Raw genomic sequence first — 17,756 nt, 5'->3', positions numbered from 1 at the left:
GTCAGTGTGAATGAATTGCCGGTGAATGTGCCACTTTGTACATCTGGATTATGTGGATACTGGAGAATCAAACCTGGGTCCTTGGGCTTCACAGGAAAGCACCTTAACCACTAAGCCATCTCTCCTGCTGGATGTAGAACATATAAAAAAAGCATCTGGGCTGGAGAGATGGCTTAGCGGTTAAGCGCTTGCCTGTGAAGCCTAAGGACCCCGGTTCAAGGCTCGGTTCCCCAGGTCCCACGTTAGCCAGATGCACAAGGGGGCGCACGCGTCTGGAGTTCGTTTTCAGAGGCTGGAAGCCCTGGCGCGCCCATTCTCTCTCTCTCCCTCTATCTTTCTTCTCTCTGTGTGTCTGTCGCTCTCAAATAAATAAATTAAAAAAAAAAAAAGCATCTGTTGGCAATTTGTGTTTTTTCTTCTGACCCCATTTATTGATTGGTAGGGAGTCTTGGCCTGTCACTTTTACAGTGCATATGCATTTAGAAATTTATACATTTCATACAGGTTTTATAATATTCTCTAATGACCTCCTGGATTCCATTGGGGTCTATTGTAATAATTTCTTTTTCAGCTCTAAACTTATTTGTGTCTTCTCTGTCTTTCTAAATATTTTTATTTATTTATTTGCAAGCAGTGAGAAATAGAAGAGCCAGACAGAGAGAATAGGCATTTCAGAGCCTCAGTTGCTGCAAATGAACTCCAGATGCATGTGTCACTTTATGCATCTGGCTTTATGTGGGTATTGGGGGAATTGAACTCAGGTCTTTAGGTTTGGTAGGCAAGTGCCTTAACTGCTGAGCTATGTCTCCAGCCCCCTTTTCTCTCTCTTTCTTTTGGTTAATTTGTCTGGGTGGGGGGTTGTCAAGCCTGTTAACTTTTTTCATAGAAACAACTTTTTCTTTGGTTGATTTTGCATATTGTTCTTTTAGTGTCTATTTCATCAATTTCTGCTCTAATCTTTATTATTTCTTGTTGTGTATTGGGCTTGGGATTGGCTTCTTGTTTTTCTAGCAACTATCATTAGAATGTTTGAGATCTCTCAATTTTTTTTATTTTAGTTTTTAATTTATTTATGAGAGAAAAAGACAGAAAAGGTGAAAGAGAATGGGTGCACCAGAGCCTCCAGCCATTGCAAACAAACTCCAGATGCATGTGCCACAATGTATATCTGATGTACTTGGGTTCTAGGGAATTGAACCTGAGTCCTTACGCTTCGCAGGCAAGTGCCTTACCTGCTTAGCTATCTCTCCAGCCCTCTCTTTCTTTTGGTTAATTTGGCTAGGGAGTTTGTCAATCTTGTTAACTTTTTCAAAGAAACAACTCTTTCCTTGTCTTAATTTGTGCTTGTCTTGGAATATCTTTATCTATCTATCAACTTTAAAGGTTATAATTCTGCTGGATATAGCATTTTTGGTTGGAAATTATTTACTTTCAAGGCTTGACATATTGTTCCATGTTCTTCTGGATTTTGGAGCTGCTACTGAGCGATATGAAGTTGTTCTGATGTGCTTGTCTTTGTATGTGAGTTGGTGTTTTTCCCTTAGAGTACTATTTCTTTGTACTTTTGACATCTTAACTATGGTATGGACAGACTCTTCTCTGGTCATGTGGGCTTTGTGTTCTAAATGCTTCTGATGTTTGCGTATTGACTTTTCCTGTTAAGTTTGGGAAGTTTACTGCTATAATTTTACTGAATAAACAAACCTTCCTTTTCTCTAGATGCTATCTCAGCTCCTTCTACATCGTGAATTCTAAGATATGGTCCCTTGAATTTCTCCCAGACTTCTTGGAAACATTATTCATGCTCTTTAATTTTAAAAATATCTTATTACATTTATTTATTTGAAAGAGAGAGAGAGAAAGCGAGAGCGAGCATGGTTACCCCAGGGCCTCCAGCCACTGGAAATGAACTCCAGACTCATGTGCCACCTTGTGAATCTGGTTTATTTATGTGGGTGCTGGGGAGTTGAACCTGGATCTGTTGGCTTTGCAGTACCTTGACCACTAAGCCATCTCTCCAGCCCATATTTAGATTATTTTTCCAGGTGTCTTGTGTCTCAACATTGTCCCCATCTCTGAAAGTTTATGTTCTCTCATGGTCTTATCTGTTAGTGATACTGTATTATGATTTTCATTTGAGCGATTCCTTCTTTCCTATCCAGAATTCCTGTTTGGTTCTTTTTCAGTATTTTGATTTCATTATTGAATTATCTTCCATGTTTTGGACTTTCTCCTCCAACTTGTTTACAATTTCACTCACTTTGGTTATTATCTTTGTGCATCTGGCTTACATAGGTACTGGGGAATCGAACCTGGATCCTTAGGATTCTCAGCTCTCTCCAGCCTGAGAGAGGTTACTTATAGGAGAGTGGAGTACACAAAGCAGCACCTCAGTGGGGCTCACTTGCTAGGTGTACCCCCCACATACCCCATGATCCTCCCTCAATCTTGGGGCAAGAGCTTGCTGACAGTAAGGGGATCCCAAAGTACTACTTCAGTGGGGCTCACTATGTCACAATTTCCCTGGCAGATACTTCCCTCTGTGTTGGGGTGAGGGACTGATTACAAATCTGAACACCCCTAAACCAGCACTTCAGTGGAGTTATGCCAGGATGACACTCACAGGTGCTCCTACTTATCTCAGATGAGGCTTACTCACAGAACACAGGGACCCCGCTAGCACTTCAGTGGGGCACATCACGTAGGACTTATCCACATGGATCGCTTCTGTCAGTCTTGGGGTGAGGACTTACTTACAGACCATGGACACTCCAAACACACAACTCGACGGAGCTCAGTGTTCCCTGATCGGTATGCTGTTTATCTGCCCTGAGGCCAAGAAGACCTGTGTGTTACTGCATTTAGCTGGTAAGTGTCCCAGACCTCAGATGGAGGTCTGACCTCCATACTTTTCGCAAAGCTGGCAATAGTTATTCACTGGTTTTAATGTGGAGAGTTTTGCCATATAACACATGGATTCTAGGGCTCAAATCTGGGCCTGCAGGCTTTGCAACCATGCATCTTTAGTTACTAAGCCATCTTCCTGGCCATCTATCAATATTTTAAACACTTGTCAGTTGGAAAGAATTTTATAGCAAAGACTAGTGCGTGATTCATATCTTCAGTTCTTCAGTCAACACTTTTTTTTTTTTGAGGTACTGGGTATTGAAGCAAGAGCCTCATGCAAGGTAGAATCAAGCTTTACCAATATATTCCTTGTCCTCTTTTACTTTAAAAATATTTTATTTTTATTTATTCATAAACAGAAAGAGGTAGAAAGAAGAGAGAATGAGTGTGCTGGGGCCTCCAGCCACTGCAGACTTACTCTGGATGCACGTACCACTTTGTGCATCTGGCTTTACATGGGTACTGGGGAATCGGACTCAAGTCATAAGGTTTTTTTTAAATTTTTTGTTTATTTTTATTTATTTATTTGAGAGCAACAGAGAGAGAGAAGGAGGCAGAGAGAGAAGGAGGCAGAGAGAGACAGAGACAGAGAGAGAACAGGTGCGCCAAGGCCTTCAGCCTCTGGAAATGAACTCCAGATGCATGTGGCCCCTCGTGCATCTGGCTAATATTGGTCCTGGGGAATCCAGCCTCAAACTAGGGTCCTTAGGCTTTACAGGCAAGCACTTATCCACTAAGCCATCTCTCCAGCCCAAGTCATTAGGTTTTGCAGGCAAGTGCCTTAACCACTGAGAACCACTCCAGCCCTTCTTCTTTTTTAAAAGATTTTATTTTTAGTTATTTATTGATTTATTAGAGACAGAGATAGGGAGAATGAGAATGGGCATGCCAGGGCTTCTAGCCTCTGCAAACGAACTCCAGATGCATGCACCACCATTGAGCATCTGGCTTACATGGGACCTGGGGAACTGAACCTGCAGCCTTTTTTATCTTTTTTTTTTTTAAAAAAAAAATATATATATATTTTATTGACCACTTCTATACTTATAGACAACAAACCATGGCCTTATTTACTTTTTTTGGGGGGGGGTGAAGTAGAGTCTCACTCTGGCCCAGGCTGATGTGGAATTCACTATGCAGTCTCAGGGAAGCCTTGAACTCACGGTGATCCTCCTACCTCTGCCTCCCAAGTGCTGGGGTTAAAGGTGTGCGCCACCATGCCCAGCTCTTATTTTGCTTTTTATTTGCTGACGGGCCCTAAGTAAGTTGCCCAGACTGCCTTTCAACTCATTCTATAGTCCGCACAGGCCTTGAATTTTTTCTTTCTTTCTTTCTTTTTTTGTCAATGAACATTTTATTTTTATTTTAATTAACATTTTCCATGATTATAAAAAAATCCCATGGAAATTCCCTACCCCTCCCCACTTTCCCCTTTGAAATTCCATTCTCCATCATATTACCTCCCCATCTCAATCATTGTACATACATATATACAATATCAGCCTATTAAGTACCCTCCTCCCTTCCTTTCTCTCACTTTATGTCTCCTTTTTAACTTACTGGCCTCTGCTACTAAGTATTTTCATTCTCACGCAGAAGCCCAATCATCTGTAGCTAGCATCCACATATGAGAGAGAACATGTTGCACTTGGCTTTCTGGGCCTGGGTTACCTCACTTAGTATAATCCTTTCCAGGTCCATCCATTTTTCTGCAAATTTCATAACTTCATTTTTCTTTACTGCTGAGTAGAACTCCATTGTATAAATGTGCCACATCTTCATTATCCACTCATCAGTTGAGGGACGTCTATGCTGGTTCCATTTCCCAGCTATTATAAATTGAGCAGCAATAAATATGGTTGAGCATGTACATCTAAGGAAATGAGATGATTACTTCGGATATATGCCTAGGAGTCCTATAGCTGGGTCATATGGTAGATCAATCTTTAGCTGTTTTAGGAACCTCCACACTGATTTCCACAATGGCTGGACCAGATTGCATTCCCACCAGCAGTGTAGAAGGGTTCCTCTTTTTCCACATCCCCGCCAACATTTATGATCATTTGTTTTCATGATGGTGGCCAATCTGACAGGAGTGATGGAATCTCAATGTGGTTTTAATCTGCATTTCCCTGATGGTTAGTGACGTGGAACATTTTTTTAGATGCTTATATGCCATTTGTATTTCTTCCTTTGAGAATGTTCGATTTAGCTCCATAGCCCATTTTTTGATTGGCTTGTTTGATTCCTTATTATTTAACTTTTTGAGTTCTTTGTATACCCTCGATATTAATCCTCTATCAGATATATAGCTGGCGAAGATTTTTTCCCATTCTGTAGGTTGCCTCTTTGCTTTTTTCACTGTGTCCTTTGCAGTGCAAAATCTTTGTAATTTCATGAGGTCCCAGTGATTAATCTGTGGTTTTATTGCCTGAGCAACTGGGGTTGTATTCAGAAAGTCTTTGCCAAGACCAATATGTTGGAGGCTTTCCCCTACTTTTTCCTCTAGCAGTTTCAGAGTTTCAGGTCTGATGTTAAGGTCTTTAATCCATCTGGACTTAATTCTTGTGCATGGCGAGAGAGAAGAATCTATTTTCATCCTTCTACAGATATATATATCCAGTTTTCCCAACACCATTTGCTGAAGAGGCTGTCTCTTCTCCAATGAGTATTTTTGGCATTTTTATCAAATATCAGGTGGCTATAGCTACTTGAGTTTACATCTGGGTCCTCTATTCTGTTCCACTGATCTACATGTCTGTTTTTGTGCCAGTACCACGCTGTTTTTGTTATTATGGCTCTGTAGTATAGGTTAAAATCAGGTATGGTGATACCACCAGCCTTATTTTTGTTGCTCAGTATTATTTTAGATATTCGAGGTTTTTTTGTGATTCCAAATGAATTTTTGGATGGTTTTTTCTATTTCCATGAAGAATGCTTTTGGAATTTTGATAGGGATTGCATTAAATGTATAGATTGCTTTTGGTAAGATTGCAATTTTCAACATATTGATTCTTCCAATCCAGGAACAGGGGATGTTTCTCCACTTTCTAGTGTCTTCTGCAATTTCTCGCTTGAGTGTTTTAAAGTTCTCATTGTAGAGATTCTTTACTTCCTTGGTTAGGTTTATTCCAAGGTACTTTATTTTTTTTTGATGCAATTGTGAATGGGAGTGATTCTCTGATTTCATCCTCTGTGTGTTTGTTGTTAGCATATATGAAGGCTACTGATTTCTGCATATTTAGTTTGTATCCTGCTACATGGCTGTAGGTTTTGATCAGCTCTAACAGTTTGCTAGTAGAGTTTTTAGGGTCCTTTATGTATAGAATCATGTCATCTGCAAATAATGATAACTTGATCTCTTCCTTTCCAATTTGTATCCCTTTTATGTGTGTCTCTTGCCTTATTGCTATGGCTACGACTTCCAAAACTATATTAAATAAAAGTGGGGACAGTGGACACCCTTGTCTTGTTCCCATAAATAGCTTTTATTATATTGAGATGTGTTCCTTCTATTTCCAGTCTCTGTAGGACTTTTATCATGAAGGGATGTTGGATTTTGTCAAATGCTTTCTCTACGTCCAATGAGATGATCGTGTGATTTTTGTCCTTCAACCCGTTTATGTAATGTATTACATTTATAGATTCGCGTATATTGAACCATCCCTGCATCTCTGGGATAAAGCCTACTTGGTCAGGGTGAATGATCTTTTTGATATACTCTTGTATTCTGCTTGCCAATATTTTGTTGAGAATTTTTATGTCTATGTTCATGAAGGAGATTGGTCTGTAATTTTCTTTTTTTGTTCTATCTTTGCCTGATTTTGGTATCAGGGTGATGCTGGCCTCATAGAAGGAGTTTGGTAGAATTCCTTCTTTTTCTATTTCCTGGAAAAGCTTAAGAAGCAATGGTGTTAGCTCTTCCTTAAGGTCTGGTAAAATTCAGCAGTGAATCCATCTGGGCCTGGGCTTTTTTTAGTTGGGAGATTATTGATAACTGTTCAGATTTCCATGTTTGTTATAGGTCTATTTAAGTGATTAATCTCATTTTGATTTAATTTAGGTAGGTCATATAAATCAAGGAAATCATCCATTTCTTTCAGATTTTCATACTTTGTGGAGTATATGCTTTTATAGTATGTCCCTATGATTTTTTGAATTTCTTTGGGATCTGTTGTGATGTTACCTTGTTCATCTCTGATTTTATTAATTTGTGTCTCTTCTCTCTTTCTTTTGGTCAGATTTGCTAATGGTTTATCAATCTTATTTATCCTTTCAAAGAACCAACTCTTTGTTTCATTAATTCTTTGGATTGTTTTTTTTGTTTGTTTGTTTTTGTTTCTATTTCATTAATTTCTGCCCTAATCTTTATTATTTCTTCCCGCCTACTGATTTTTGGTTTGCCTTGTTCTTCTTTTTCCAAGGCTTTAAGGTGAAGCATTAGGTCGTTTACTTGCGACCTTTCTAATTTCTTAATATAGGCACTTAAGGCTATAAATTTACCTCTTAGAACTGCCTTCATTGTGTCCCAGAGATTTTGTATGTTGTGTTCTCATTATTATTTGACTCTATAAATTTTTTGATTTCCTTCTTGATTTCTTCATTGACCCATTCATATTTAGTAGTGTATTGTTTAGTTTCCATGATTTTGTGTATGCTCTATAGCCTTTCTTGCTACTGATTTGTAGTTTAATTCCATTGTGGTCACATAGAATGCAAGGAATTACTTCTATTTTCCTGAATTTGTTAAGATTTGCTTTGTGTCCTAATATATGGTCTATTTTAGAGAATGTTCCATGTGCTGCTGAAAAGAATGTATATTCTGCAGCCTTTGGATGAAATGTCCTGTATATATCTGTTAGTTCCATTCCTTCTATGACCTCATTTAGTCCAGATGCCTCTCTGTTTATTTTTTCCCGGGATGACCTATCAATTGATGAGAGTGGGGTGTTAAAGTCACCCACCACCACTGTGTTTGGTGTTATCTGTGACCTTAGTTCTAATAGTGTTTGTTTGATGAATTTGGGAGCCCCCATGTTAGGTGCATATATGTTTAGGATTGTAATGTCCTCCTGTTGGACTGTACCCTTAATCAGTAGAAAGTGACCTTCCTTATCTTTCTTGACAAAGTTGGACTAAAGTCTACCTTGTTAGATATTAGGATAGCAACCCCTGCTTGTTTTCTAGGCCCATTTGCTTGAAACACCGTCTTCCAACCTTTCACCCTAAGATAATGTCTATCCTTTGTAGAAAGGTGAGTTTCTTGGAGACAACTAACTGTAGAATCCTGCTTTTTAACCCAGTCTGCAAACCTATGTCTTTTCATTGTGGCATTGAGGCCGTTGATATTAGGAGATATTATTTAAAGGTGTGTATTTATGTTTGCCATTTTTGTGTGTGTGTGTGTGTTACTGCTTCTACCTGTGCTCTCTTGTGTTTACTAGTATTTGAGTATTGCTTGTTTTTTCTAGGATCCTTCTATGTGTGCTTTTCCTTTTCTTCAGCATGGAGGATTCTATCATTTATTTTCTGTAGAGCTTGTTTTGTCTTCAAATACTCCTTTAACCTGCTTTTGTCATGGAATGTCATTATTTCTCCATCTATTTGAATGGATAACTTTGCAGGATAAAGTAACTTTGGTTGACAGTTGTTATCCTTCAGAACTTGGAATATATCACTCCAAGCCCTTCTGGCTTTAAAAGTTTGTGTTGAATAATCTGCTGTAATCCTGATGGGTTTGCCTTTGTAGGTAACTTGATTTTTTCTCTCTAACTGCTTTCAATATTTTTTCTTTGGTGTGTGTGTTTGGAAATTTGATTATGATATGGCGAGGAGAGGTTCTTTCCAGGTTTTGTCTAGCTGGGGTTCTAAAGGCTTCCTGTATGTGTATTGGCATCTCTTTCCCAATTTGGGGGAAATTTTCTTCTATGATTTTGTTGAAGATGCCTGCTATGCCTTTGGAGTGGAATTCTTCTCCTTCTACTATGCCCTGAATTCTTATATTGGATCTTTTCATAGTGTCCCAAATATCTTGAAATTCTCACTCATACTCTTCTATAAGCTTGTCTTTCTCTTTGTTGGACTGTATTAGATCTGCCACCTGGTCTTCTAGCTTAGATATTCTGTCCTCTCCTTCATCCATTCTACTGGTGAGATTTTCTACAGACTTTTTTATTTCATTAACTGTGTTCTTCATTGCTAGTAATTCTGACTGGTTTTTCTTTATTATTTCTATTTCCTTATTTATGTCTTGTATTGCCTTCTTTATTTCATGAAATTTGTGTCCTGTGTCTTCTTTGATTCCTTTGATTTCCTCTTTGAGTTCCTTTTTGACTCCTTTGATTTGTTCTTTGACTTCTTTGAACATATTTACAATCATTCTTTTGAAATCTTTCTCAGGCATTTCCTCCAACTCGTTCTCACTGGAGGTCATTTCTGATGCATTAATACTTTTAGGTGGATTTATATTGTCCTGCTTTTTAGTGTTTCTTATGTTATAATGTATATAGTTTTGCATCTTGGATTAAGTTAATGCTTGGATTTTCTAGTTAGCTGGGTATTCTTAGCTGTGTTAATTGATCTGATGTTATATATCTTCAGGGTAGGGGCTTAAGGTGTTAGATGTGGCTCTTAAGCCTCTAAGAGTATCTACAAAGGTGCTCCTAGGGGTCCTGGGACCAGCCATGCCAACTTGATCCAACAGAGGGACCCAAGCAGGAGCAGAGTCTGGCTCAACATCAGCGGTTCAGGCGGTTGTGGAGGGGAGGGAGCCACAGCTGCTCTGGATCTCTCGCTGTTCCACGTGTTCTTCTACCTCGTGGTCTGCTCCTCCTTTGCTCGCTGCAGCTCTCCCTTCACGTTTCCTGAGCTGCAGAGAGTGCCGGTGTGAGGGGAAGCTCCCGCACCTGGCTTTTCTGCAGCTGGAGCTGAGTCTGGCGGCTTTCTGGTTATGCTGCCGCCATGGTTGGTGAAGTTGCTGGGGCCGCTTTTGCTGGCTTGTGTGGGCTCTGGATGCTCTGGATCTCTTCTACTTCTCTGCTGCTGCTTCAATTTCCTATACACCTCACTTTTTTTTGCTAAGTTTTTTGGTCTGTTTCCCCCCTAGGCTGCTTTGGCGTGGTACCTATGCCGCCATCTTAACTGGAAGAGGCCTTGAATTTGTAATCCTGCTATCTCAGCCTCCCAAGCAGCTGTGAGTATAGGCCTGCACCACCAACCTACCTGTATTTTTAAAAATTTTTAGTTAATTTTTATTTATTTGAGAGTGACAGACAGAAAAAGAGGCAGATAGAGAGAGAGAATTGGTGTGCCAGGGCCTCTAGCCACTGAAAATGAACTCCAGATGCGTGCGCCCCCTTCTGCATCTGGCTAACATGGGTTCTTGGGAATTGACCCTTGAACCAGGGTCCCTAGGCTTCACAGGCAAGTGCTTAACCGCTAAGCCATCTCTCCAGCCCCCAGCTGTTTTTTTTTTTTTTTTGTTTGTTTGTTTGTTTTGGCTATCTGTGATATGGTCTTACAGTGGCCTGAAACTTGGTAGGGAAACTAAGCCCAGTCAGGCCTGAAACTAATCGTGAGCTTTCTGCCTCAGTCACCCAACGTCTAGCATTACAAACATCAGGCTTTTGAAAAATGAGGGAGGGTATCTGTATGGCCCAAGTTAGTTTTGAATTCCTGGGCTGAAGAGATCCTTCTGCCTCAGTGTCCTGACGAGCTAGGACTACAGGCATGCTACTGCACCTTGCTATGCACAATGCTCTTCAATGGAGGCAGTACAAAGGGGCAGAGTCTTACCTTTTAATTTAAAGGTAAAGCACATGAAAGCATGCTAACTGTGTAGCTTTAAGCAACTAATTTCTGTGGATTTTGCACCCTTCTTTGTACCAGAAAAATTCCTTATTGTTTAAAAAAAGTTGTGCACTCTAAATCCTCTTTTAGATTTAGAAAAGCAACTATAGAGGCAGCCATGATGAATATCTGTAATCTCAATACTCAGCAAAGAGATAGAGGCAGAAAGATCAGGAGTTCAAGGTCATCCTCAGCTACACAGTGTGTTTGTAGGCAGCTTAGACTACATGAGACCCAGCCTCAAAAACCAAAAGGGAAAAAAAGAGAAGAAAAGCAGCTAGTCTATAGCCACCGTGCTCTCTCTCTCTCTCTCGCTCGCTCGCTCGCTCGCTCTCCCTCTCTCGTGTGTGTGTGTGTGTGTGTGTGTGTGTGTGTGTGTGCGCGTTCACATGGTATATGTTTGGGTGGTTCTAGGAGGACTTCTGAATTACAAAAAATTGTTTTAATTTTAATAACAAAGTGCAACTTTTATTTTTAGGACTTTTTTTGGAAAAATGGAAAGGTGAATGTGTGTGTGGGGGGGGAGGTTATTGACAGAAATCAAATTAGGGGCTAGGGAGAGAGCCCTCTGGACAACAGCACTTGCTCAAGCCTGAAGGCCTTGAAAGGGCCTCAGACCACCTGAGTTTGATTCACCAGGATTCATGTTTAGAGGTATGCAGTCATTTTTTACAAGCAGAAAGAGGTGCAGAGAAGAGAGACAGAGAGAATGGATATGCCAGGGCCTCCAGTCATTGCAAGCAAACTTTAGAGGCATGAGCCACTTGTGCATCTGGCATTACATGGGTTACACACCTGTAGTCCCAGTCCTTGGAGAGCAGCTGTGGGATATTCTGGGGCGCATGAAAGCCACAGCTTCACATTCAGAAATAGACTCTGTCTCAAGGAAATAGGTGAGTGATAGAGGATAGAAACCCAGTGTTCTGGCCTCCAAGAGCTTGTGAGGCCTTTGCTCATACACGTGTACACTCACGCCACCCCACACATACTACACATGCACAAACATCAACTTAGAGTTTGAGAGCCTATCAATAGTTCTAAAATCTTCCTAAAATGTTTTAAGTTGTTCTATAAAGCTAAAGAAATACCAGGAAAATGGTATTGAGATTGTGAGAAGAAAAGGAAAAACTAACTTTTCTGAGAAAAACAGAATTATAAAGTCCTGTGAAATATAAAGTAAGTAGTTTTAAGTGGAATAGGTCTCCTTTAAAACTATTTTTATGAGTCTAGCAATTGAACTATTTATATCAGATCCACATGTTTTCCTCATTTTTCACCACACATTAAGTTTTAGTTGCTCTATAACTCTTCGGGTTATTTAGGTCTTCTATCACTAGAATTTCTGATCTGAAAATCCAAATACACTTCTAGCCAGGCGTGGTTGCGCACACTTTTAATCCCAGCACTCGGGAGGCAGAAGTAGGAGGATCGCTGAGAGTTTGAGGCCACCCTGAGACTACAGAGTTAATTCCAGGTCAGCCTGGACCAGAGTGAGACCCTACCTCAAAAAACCAAATTAAAAAAAAAACAAAAAACTATTTTCTTTTTTTTGTTGTTGTTTATTTTTTATTTATTTATTTGAGAGCGACAGACACAGAGAGAAAGACAGATAGAGGGGAGAGAGAGAATGGCCGTGCCAGGGCTTCCAGCCACTGCAAACGAACTCCAGATGCGTGCGCCCCCTTGTGCATCTGGCTAACGTGGGACCTGGGGAACCGAGCCTCGAACCAGAGTCCTTAGGCTTCACTGGCAAGCGCTTAACCACTAAGCCATCTCTCCAGCCCCAAACTTCTATTTTCAAGTTCAAGAAGTAAAGTGTCAAACATGGAAGTTATTATTGATAATTATTCCCAAGCCCAAGAAAGAAGTCATTGTGGAGCAAGAATGTTGGCCTTAAATGAGCCCTAGTCTATTTTTGTCAAATATTTCATGCTGATTTTTGTCCCTTACTGTACAAAAGGCAGTAGACATGTGTAAGTTGAGTTGCATTCCCAGGGGCATTAGAGGAACCTTGTGTGAAAACTCATATGAAAATGCCTTGAATATGACCGGAGAAAAACCTATAGTGGTAACACAAACCATTTTTTCAGAAAACACCAAATATGTTCTGGGCTGCACTGAAAATGCACCCGACATCCGTAATGAATGACGTGCTGGTTTTTGTCTCGACTAGTCAGGTGTTTATTACATTCAGTGATTCCCCAGTAAAGCAGATAATTTCAAACAGACTTCAACAAAAGTCACACTGATGAGCAGGTTTTTAGGAGACAAGAATAACCTAACAGGAGAAAAAGAAAATTAATTTTGTATCCTAAGATTAGCTTCTTGAATATAGCAATGAAGTCTCTACCTGGTAAACAGAAGAAAACAAGTTAATGTAAAACTGGCACTTGGGTTTCATTATCATGAAATGATAATTTCATTACCATTTTGGATTTCGTTATTCATTATCATGAATGAATTTCTTGCATTTCAAAGATCTAACATGGGGTTTGGAAGAGAACAGAGACAGAACCCTTGAAATGCTTTCAACAGCAATGACAGATGTACAAAGTGCTAGAGGCCTGTGGTTTCCAGGATTCCACTTAACTTCTCTCAAGTTACTAACATGCAGTGGAAAGAGAATGCAATCTTCCCAGGACACTGGATCAATGTGTTGCAACAAATACAAATCATTAATGAAGAAAACAGGAATATAAAACCTGACAGGATATAATCTGTTTTGGTGATTTTATAATTCAATAATAGACACAATATGAACTAATGTATGGCAGAATGACCTCCTTAGTTGCCTACCACGGAGCAGAGTATTACGTGCTCACTGGGAAGGGCTGCGGAATGCTCCACAGAATAGTGGCATGGGAGCTGAGCTTTGAGGAACTCAACGGCTGCATTGAAAACGCACTGAGTGGTCTTGGCATCCGTAGGCAGAATTCTGTTCCACACTGCCTCACCCTCACTAGAAGGTGGCTCTGATGAGAAAGGACAGCTCAGTGGACTTGAATTCCTAGTGGGCTTAGCTGTTTCTGTCTGCCTGCTGATGGGAGAGGCTCTGGTGCCCAAGATTTCAGCCTGACTTTTCCAATTTATGCTCTACCCTCCAACTGGGAAGTATTTCTGCATTAGGATGGCAATCCTTGATCATGCTAACTAGAAAATTCTTCAAGAGGACCACTGATGCACATCACCCAGTGCCTGAAACTTTGATGAAAAGGCATTCTTTGATTTTTGTTTTTCCAAGGTAGGTAGGGTCTCTCTCCAGGCCAAGTTGACCTGGAATTCACTATGCAGTCTCAGGATGGCCTTGACTCACAGTGATCCTCCTGCCTCCCAAGTTCTGGAATTAAAGGTGGGCAGCACCACACCTAGTCTAGAATTTTCTCTCTCTCTCTTTTTTTTTTTTTTTTTGAGGTAGTTTCTTGCTCTAGCCCAGGCTGACCTGGAATTCACTAGGTAGTCTCAGGCTGGCCTTGAACTCACAGCAATTCTCCTACCTCAGCCTCTCAAGTGCTGAGATTAAAGGCATGTGCCACCATGCCCAGTCCATTTCTTTCAAAACTCTATCAGTCTATTTTATTCATTTTTAAAATAGTGTTATTGAAACCTTTACAAATATTATCTTTTCATTTTAAGCTCATTATAGGGAACAGGAAGCAGTAACACAATAGGGAGAGTCCTATAGCTGTCCTGCCTCAAATAAGGACAAGCGGTAATTCTACCTTGCTACTCTGAGTTAGGTCAGCATACATATTTTCAGGCATCAGGTTTAGATTTTTTTTTATGTGAAGGTGAGTTAATCTCTTTAGACTTGTAATGAGTATTAAATTCTTAAAATATACAGATTGATAAAAACATTAAGATCCAATAAGTAAATAGGCAAATCAAATATACAGAACTAAAATTAAGTCTGCTATGAATAGTAACACCAAAGTATCCCATCATAGAGAAGATAGGAAGAAACTAGAGGTCTCAGACATTGCTGGTGGCAATGTAACTTGGAATAATACTTACAAAAATCTATTTTCTCATTAAATGTCTTTTTTTTTCTATAACTCTGGGGAATGACATTAAGAAAATGATATCTAAGAAGGAGAAACTCTTCACATGTTTATTGAATTACTGTGCAAACATTACAAATGATCTTCTGGTTTTCATCTTGCTTCTAAGCCCCGGCACAAGAAAATTCCAACACGGCAGTGACAGAGGTCCACTTCTCTGCTTAACCCCTCATGTTGGCCCTTCATTTCTCAGGGTGGAAAGCTATAGGCCCACGTGATGCGCCTGCTACCTTTGGAACTCATCTCTCTGCTGCTCTGCTCAGCTCCTTCCTCTCCAGGCCTCAGGCCTCCTTGATGGTCTTCTAACCCACCCAACACAGCCTTTGTTCTGGGCTCCTTTTTACTTCTCCTCAATGTCTTGTTCAGCTTTCCCTCCTGATAAAGCCTACCCTAAACCAATCAGTTTGTTTCCAACTCCTCCCCTGTGGTGGTTTGATTCAGGTGTCCCCCATAAACTTAGGTGTTCTGAATGCTAGGTTCCCGGCTGATAGAGATTTGGGAATTCACGCCTCCTGGAGGAAGTGTATTGTTGGGGGCGGGCTTATAGTTGTTAAAACCAGTGTCCTCCTGCCAGTGTTTGGCACACTCTCCTGTTGCTATGGTCCACCTGATGTGGGCCAGGGGGTGATGTCCTCCCTCTGCTCATGCCATCATTTTCCCTGCCATCACGGAGCTTCCCCTCGAGCCTGTAAGCCAAAATAAATCTTTTTTTGTTTTTCCTACAAGCTGCTCTTGGTTGGGTGATTTCTACCAGCAATGCTAACCTGACTGCAACAGTAAAGTGGTACCGAGGAGTCGGATTGCTGCTAGACACCTGTGTAGCTTTGGCCTTTTGGAGCTGATTTTCAAAAGGAATGTCGAAGGATTTGAAACTTTGGCCTAAGAGATGACTTGCAGTTGCTGTAAGTACAGCTTGATGGACTATTCTGTTCAGAGCTGAAAGACCTGAGTGCAGTAAGAACTATGGACTGTGAGGTTTGGCTTATGAGGGTGAGAAAGAGCTTTGCTTGGACTGGGCTAGCAGTTTGTGTGAGAACCTTGCTCTTATGGCTGTGCCTTGAGAAGTTGTGCAGGGTTACTTTGCATAAAAATGAACTGGTGTGAGCAGAGGAATATGGCACAGAAAGAAAAATCTTTGGATGAACTGTTGCCTGTTCAGCTGCACTTGAGAGTGTACAACTTTTGAGACTGGACCAGCTGACCTGCACTGGGGCAAAGGGAAGAATGTCAACTCTTTTGAAGGGGCCTCAGTGCTCAAGGAGTGTCCTGTTCTTCAAAGTCTGTTTTATTTTCCCCTGGATTAACAAATTGGCATCCTACCTGGTATTGTGAAGTATAAGAAATGAGGAGAGAGTCATTGAGTTAGCAACATGGTCTTGTGTTTTGGAAATGGCCATGGGCAGTATAAAGCAGGCTTTGTTGGTTGCCTGCATGGAGAGCCCATGGGGTCATAAAGATGAACTGTAGATTGCAGTGGAGACCCAGTGGAGATGCTGGGACCACAAGATGGCTGCTAAGGAAAGCTGCCAAACCCAGACGATGTTTTCCAGGACTGTGAGTAGCCTAGCTGGGGGGGGCAGAATTGGAACTCCAGAGACTTGGTGCTGGTTAGAATGATTGGACTTGGAGATTTGTCACTAACTAGTTGTTGGACTTGAAGCTACAGAGTTTAATGTTTTCCCTGGTTGTTTTAAATCTTGTATTGGCTGAATATTTCTTTGCTGGACCCAATGCTATCTTTTGCAGTGTGAATGTTTATTCTGTGCTATTACGGTTTTAGGTTATATTTTGGTTTTATGGCTCAGTTAAAAGAACTTGGACTATGAGAATTGCGGTGTCCCCCGTAAACTTAGGTGTTCTGAATGCTAGGTTCCTAGCTGATGGAGATTTGGGAATTAACACCTCCTGGAGGGAGAGTATTGTTGGGGGTGGACTTATGGGTGTTATGGCCAGTTTCCTGTTGCCAGTGTTTGGCACACTCTCCTGTTGCTATTGCCCACCTTATGTTGGCCAGGGGATGTCTACCCTCTGCACACGGTGTTGTTTTCCCTGCTATCATGGAGCTTCCCCTCAAACCCGTAAGCCAAAATAAACCTTTTTTTTCCCCACAAGCTGCTCTTGGTTGGGTTATTTCTACAGCAGTGTGAGCATGACCGCAACATCCCTCTAAAGTCAACCTGAATTTTCCCTTTTAACGTGTTCTTCCTCTTCTAACCGAAACCGTTGTACTGGGCTGGCTTTGCACTTAGGGGGCCTTTGCAGCTCGGCACTTACACTGGAGAAAGAGCCCTGTGTGTAGGCATTCTGAGCGGAGAAGAGGAAATGCTGGCCTCTTTCCTCTCGGCCTGAACCACGATCCTTTCAGAGTCCTGGTATTCAGGAATGACTCACAGAAGTACTGCTGACTCTGGCCCAGAGAAAGCACATAATAAGAGAGAGATATGCCTTCTGTTCTGGCTGCATGGGACTCCTGACTACTTACACAGGGAGGAACAAGGTATGAAATAGAATTTGGTCTCAGAGGACAATAGGACAGTTGTCATGTTACCAACCACTGACACCTTGGTCTATGGCCAGTGCACCCATACTTCACAAAGCTCTTCTATCTCCTTACCCACTACTGCCCCTCCTGCCCATCAGAGGAGATGCCCGTCTTCATGGTCACTCCTTCCCCCTCCTCCTCTTCCACCTTGGCTACCATAGCAGAAGCAGAGGCTTCTCTCATTTAGAAGACATTCCAATGTGGGGAATCCAAATACACGTTTGATAACATAGAAATAAAGTTGTTTTCATTATGATAGCAAATTCCTTTTTTTCACCCAAAGCACATTTCATGTTCGTTGGGGTTTGAATGTGATGATTCCATAGGCTCATGTGTTTGAACACTTGGTCCTTGGTGGGTGGTGCTCTTTGGGAAGGTGTGGAAACTTTTGGAAGTGGAGT

Source organism: Jaculus jaculus, chromosome 2 (genome assembly GCF_020740685.1).
Source record: "Jaculus jaculus isolate mJacJac1 chromosome 2, mJacJac1.mat.Y.cur, whole genome shotgun sequence".
NCBI classification, from domain to species: domain Eukaryota; kingdom Metazoa; phylum Chordata; class Mammalia; order Rodentia; family Dipodidae; genus Jaculus; species Jaculus jaculus.
Note: the sequence above shows the minus strand (reverse complement) of the source record.